The sequence below is a fragment of the Grammomys surdaster genome, unplaced genomic scaffold, assembly GCF_004785775.1.
Source record: "Grammomys surdaster isolate TR1022 unplaced genomic scaffold, NIH_TR_1.0 126641, whole genome shotgun sequence".
Taxonomy (NCBI): Eukaryota; Metazoa; Chordata; class Mammalia; order Rodentia; family Muridae; genus Grammomys; species Grammomys surdaster.
In genome coordinates, this window is record NW_021621430.1 from 1 (window position 1) to 5795 (window position 5795).

The 5795-nt window shown below is 42.5% G+C and overlaps 1 long non-coding RNA gene across 1 annotated transcript in view; it reads left to right on the forward strand.

Moving 5' to 3' along the window:
* The first annotated feature begins 5199 nt into the window (after positions 1-5199).
* Positions 5200-5795, forward strand: part of LOC114615326 — a 2314-nt gene continuing 1718 nt past the window's right edge. Inside the window, exon 1 of the long non-coding RNA XR_003710459.1 lies at positions 5200-5527. This is a non-coding gene — a long non-coding RNA (uncharacterized LOC114615326). The remainder of the gene's footprint in view (positions 5528-5795) is intronic.

Genomic DNA, 5795 nt, shown 5'->3' on the forward strand with positions numbered 1-5795 from the left:
TTTTTTTTTTTAAACAGGTTCTTACTCTGTAGCCCAGGATGGCCTGGCACTCACCAAATTCCTTCATACTCTGCCACCCATGTATCTGGCTGAGACTATAGTGTCAACTGTGCTACTTGACAGTATAAGGCCACTTTTGAGTAAATTCTTTCTCTATTTATATGTTATGTCTCTGCCATTTTCTTCCTTTCTTTTTTGTTTTTGTTTTTTTAACAATGTTTTTTTCTCTTTTACTAAAGGTAAGAGGTTTGACTCATAGGGAAGAGCCTTCTTGAGTTTAAAGAACTTAGACCATGCTACTGTCTCTCCCTGTGCGGTGTGGAAGGAGCAGTATTTCTACTTGTGATTAAGATACTGAGTAAGAGCATGGTGTATCATGTTTATAATCCTAGCATGTGGGATGTTGAAACAGGAGGATTGCTATGAGTTCCAAGTGAGTCTGCGTTACATAAGTAAGTTTGAGGCCGACCTAGGCTACAGAATGGGACCTATCTCAAAAAGTAAGGTGATTAAAAAAAATATGCCAACTTCGAAGAAATCTATATTTTTTTCAGATTAAAAATGATTTGGTTAATGTAGGGTGCAAAAAATCTGTTCTTTATTAAAATACAAAAGTACTCGTAATGATTGCTGAGTCCTCTTAGGTCTAAAGGACATGAGTTATTTTGGTTTTTTGTTTGTTTGTTTGTTTTTAATCTTCCTTTAAAACAAGAAATTAATTTTGGTTCCTACAAGGACACAGTTCTGTAAAATGAAACAATATCCTCTTCTGCCTCTTAATTTTCACCTCATCATATCCTGAGTACATTTTAAGAAAACCCCATGCTCGGGTCTATAGGAAATCAATCCCTGCTGTTAAAGCTTATAACCCGTCAACGTGTAGCCACCTTTGCATACAACCCCACCATACACAGTTAAAAGCAATCTATGACAATAGTCAAAACAGATATAGATCATGTGTCACAGAGGTGCACAGAATAGGAAGAGCAATTCCTGCTTGTCATTCGCAACTTTGTTGAGAAAATGGCACTCGACCTACTTTAGAGAGGAGGTGGGGTATCTTCAGCCTCCAACTCCAGCGCTTGGGAGACAGACACCAAGGAGATCTCTATGGGTGTGAGGCAAGTCTGGGCTACGAAGTGAATTCTAAGTCTGGGTTAAATGAGACTGTGCAAGGAAGAGGAGTGGAAGGAGTAGGGGGAGAGAGAGAGAGAGAGATGGAGAAGGAGGGATGGAGGGAGGGAGGGAGGGAGGGAGGGAGAGAGAGAGAGAGAGAGAGAGAGAGAGAGAGAGAGAGAATATGAATGTCAGACTGCAGACTGCAAGAGATCCTATCTGAAGATGAGGGTTGAGTGGGGGTCCTTTCCAAACATATTGTTGAGTTGAGGTAAATGATGAGGGATATGGTTGGACAGCCCTTTTCCTACCCTGTCACGACCCCCTCCTCAGTCCTTCCCCTGTGGCTTTTCTCAGCATACTGCTTTTAGTCATTTAGTTGCTGAAAGTATCTCTATGTCTCTTATGCCCCAGATCCCACTGAGTAGGTGGAAGCAGCTCAGACACTGGCCACTGTTACCTGAATAACACAGGAAGCAGCAGAGTAAGAATGTCCATGTCCCATAGTCATCATTTTCTTTGTGTTACATTGTTTGTTTTTACTTTCTATGTTGTGATACAAGGACTTGCACTGTAGCCCATGTTGGACTTGAAGTCACTAAATAGACTCCTCTAGCTTCCATTTGAAGCAATCCTCCTGCTTCAGTCTCCTGAGCTCAGACCATTCTCTACTGTGGACAGAGCTAAACTGAATAGACTGTTTAGCTCCCCTTAGGTAAAAAAGCCACAGGAGACCTGTGACAACTTTGCAGCCCATTCCTTGTTGCTATACACTGTACTACTGACGCTCTAGACCAGCCTCTTCACAAGCACCTTAGGAAATGAGAAGTCTAGGCCAAAGAGATGGGTGGGAGAGTTAGGAAAGAAACAGGGTTTTGGTCCAGCATCCTTCCTGCCCTCTTTCTTACCTTGCTGGCTTGGAGCATCTCATCTTCCCTGCTGCTGTCTCTCCCTGCCCTGGATTCTCCTTCTGAGTTTCAGCTTTCTCCCACTGATGTGGCCTGGCCCTGCCTTACCCACCTTCTTCAGGGCCATCCTGTCTTGGGTGACTATCACTTCTCCAGTTCCCAGGTGGCTCTGTTGTCTCAGGTTGTGGGCATTTACTTCCTTCTCCTCCTCCCTACCCTCTGGGCATCCTGTCATTTCCTATGAAGTTGAACTCAGGACCACTTGGTGATTTCTGTAACTGTCTTCCCTGTGGGGATACACTTGGTCCTCCCCTGGGTGACATGGAGACAAAATGACTGGAGGTTGAGAGGGCCCAGGATAAAAAGGCCTTTGCTCAGATTGGGAAGGCAGACCAAGTGTGCTGCATCTAAAAGAGATTCAGGGGTCATTTCAAAGGTGGACATAGTAGACTGTATATCAGTATTGTGTTGGATCATAGCGCTGAGTTGGACCCAGAACCAAGCAGTTCTTTTGGTGACTTGAGGCTGTGGAAAACCAAGAGCAAAGTGAACCAAATAGTCTTGACTCCATAATAATTAAAACTTATCACAAGACACCAAGTGATCTCTCAAGCAGGAATGCTTTGTTGTGGAAGCTGCTGCTGCTGCTGCTGCTGCTGTTGCTCTTGTTGTTGTTTTGTTTCTGCAGTGCTGGAGAATGAGCCCAGGGCCTCACACATGCTGAGTGAGCACTTCACCTATACTCCTCGCCATCTTTTCATGTTTTATTTTGAGAATGGGTCCTGTTAGATTGCCCAGGCACACTTTAGACTTGCTGTCTCAATGCTTGACCTGTGGAGTAGCTAGTGACAAGAACCTGTGCTGCCAGCCCTGCTGTGTTTCACTCTGGAGAGTCACAGTGAAGAACAGAGAAGCCACAACATTGGTGTTCCTACAGGACATGTTTTCTCTTGTACTTTCTGCACCCCTCCTCACCATCAAGCAAAAAGAACAAGAATTCAGGAGTTATCTGTTTCTGTTAGAAGTGGGATCATGGGCTAGCTGCAGGGGTGAAGGTCTATAATCTCAATGGTAGCATCACTGAGACAAAAAGATCTCAAGTTCAAGGCCAGCCTGGGTTGTGTAACAAGATAGTGACTCAAAGCACCGAAAGCCGAAAGGATGTAACTCTGGTAGAGCACTTGCCTACCATGCACAAGCCCTTCGGTTCAATTCCCAAAGCACCACAAAATATACATAAATGAATAAATAATAAATAATAAATAAAGACAAGATTGTGGATTAGTTAAGAGTGTAACCACTGAGCCTGGATTTTCTTCTCCCAAGTATTGAAACCCTGGGGTTCATATGAGCACTAATTCATACAGTATGATTTCCAGTATAAAATAAGCTCTATACAATTATTATTATTAATATTATTATGTGTCTTTTTAAAACCAATCACACAATCCAAAGCTTGAGCCTAGATGGAACAAGAGGCCTGGGATGCAATCTATACCCTCAGGTAATTTATAGTCTAGTTAAGGAGCCCACTATCCAATTAAGCCCTGAGAGTCCCTCTGAACAGATTACCAACATTTGACCAGGCCACACCCCTAGGATGGTGAGAATTCAGGACAGGATAGGAGCCTATGGTGAGCACCTGCCTAGCTGTGAGCACCGAGGAAGTCTAAACTGCAACATAGACAGCTGATCAAAAGAGCTGGGGAAAAAATCTCTTTTAGCTATCGACTGTGTCTTGTCTACCTACTCCAAATTCAGCTGCCAGAGCTTGTCAACTGCAGACTTCCAAAGCTTCCAGGAAAGACTTAGCTCTCTGCAACATGAAAGGCCGTGTTGTTAGTGGTGCTTCTGTTCTCATTTCCCTAGCAATCACCCTCCTGAACCAGGAATTTTCATTCCTGTTTTAGGATGAAGCATTACAGAATGCTTTCCTATAAACTTGTGTGTGTGTCTGTGTGTGCATGATACATATGTATCATATATATATATATATATATATATGCGCACCATATTTGCAAACATATGCTTCAGACTCAACACATCAACACATATGTACTCACCACACTTGCTATGCAATTGCTATGATCTTGGCCTCCCCCTAAGAAGGTCCAAATTCTAATGTCTCTTATTCCTCATCCTCCATAAACATCCTGCCCCCTTTCCCTCTGACCATTTGAAGGTTCTGTCCTGCATGTTCCTCTGCCAGACATCCTTCTAAAACCAGAGATTTGGTTTCTAACACATGGTTTGACCTGCTCTGCGGCAGGTGTGACAGATCACCTACCTCCACCTCTCTCTCTCTCTCTCTCTCTCTCTCTCTCCCACCCAGCCCCGCCCAGGACAGTGATTCTCTGTGGGTCAGGACTCCTTGGGGTTCCACATCAGATATTTATATTATGATACATAACAATAGCAAAATTACAGTTATGAAGTAGCAGCAACATAATTTTATGGCGGGGGGGGGGTCTCCACAATATGAGGAACTGTATTAAAGGGTGGCAGAATTAGACATGTTGAGAATCACTGCCCGAGGAGATTCTGAGGACAGGCACACGAAAGATAATATGGGTGAAGCTTCCAGTAACTTTGCTTTTTGGAAAGATCTCAAACCACTCTACAGATGTTGCCTAGCCCCAATTACAGTTTCAAACCAGGCCTCCAGAGCAGAGATTTTTAGACATTATAAGAAGTGTGTGTGTTTGTGTGAAAAGAATTTGAGCATGCACCGGGGAACAAATTTAGGAGGTGAGAAGCAATCACTAGATCTGTGTGTTTATGCATATGGCTAAGGAGGAGGCCCTCCGTGTCTCACTTGTGACGTTTAAAGTTGGAAGGTTTTAGATTCTATTGCTGAATGACCCTGATGAGCAAATAGTGTAGGAGGAGTAAATTTGCAGATCTCCAAGTGACTCTAAGCTAAAAGGTCTTGTGTTAAAAAGGCCACCAATACTCTCTAAGCCTGACACCTAAGCCATGTAAACTCTAAGATGGAGTCCCTCCTGTGTGGATACATAGTCTACGAGGAACTGAAATTTTCTACAAGAATAACTGTTATTTCTGCTTACTCTCTGGTTGTCTTGTGTGTGTTTGTGTGTGTGTGTGTGTGTGTGTGTGTGTGTGTATAAACTCTATGTTTTATCAGTATTTTTTTTCTGAACAGATCTCACAATATTAACTTTAAAAAAAAATAGAGTCATGTGGGCCACACCATTTGGAAATCTAAGGCTGGTGAATTGTTGCAGACTGTTAGACAGCCTGGGCTACACAGTGAGTTCCAAGGCAGCAAGGATGAAAGAGAAAAAGAAGAAAGCATTTGAACCTCCTAAGTGTTTTGGAGTACAGCTATAGTTTGCAGTGATGGATGAACTCAAATATTCAAGACTCTGTCAGACCGAGATGAGTATTTTAGGAACGTTTATTATTTGAAGTTTTATGTTCTAAAAGCAATGTTCTTAAGGAGCAACTGAAAACAGATGGGAGAAAATACCCAACAGAAACAGGTGAGGGTGGAAACAATGTTTCAATCAATGTTGAGTTTAGCTGTGGTGCCTCCTGGGAATTCATGAGCATGTTTATTAATTTGGCTTTAGCTGTTGGTGTTTAACCCCCTTTGCCTCTTCTGGTTTTCATTACCTATGTAGAAAAATACACCTGTATAAAGAAAAATCAGGAATTCAAAAGATGCCTATATTTGTGTCATGTATTGTATCAGATCAGATGAAACATTCTTCCCCTTACTTTTCATGAAATGCTTATTTTAGAAAAAAA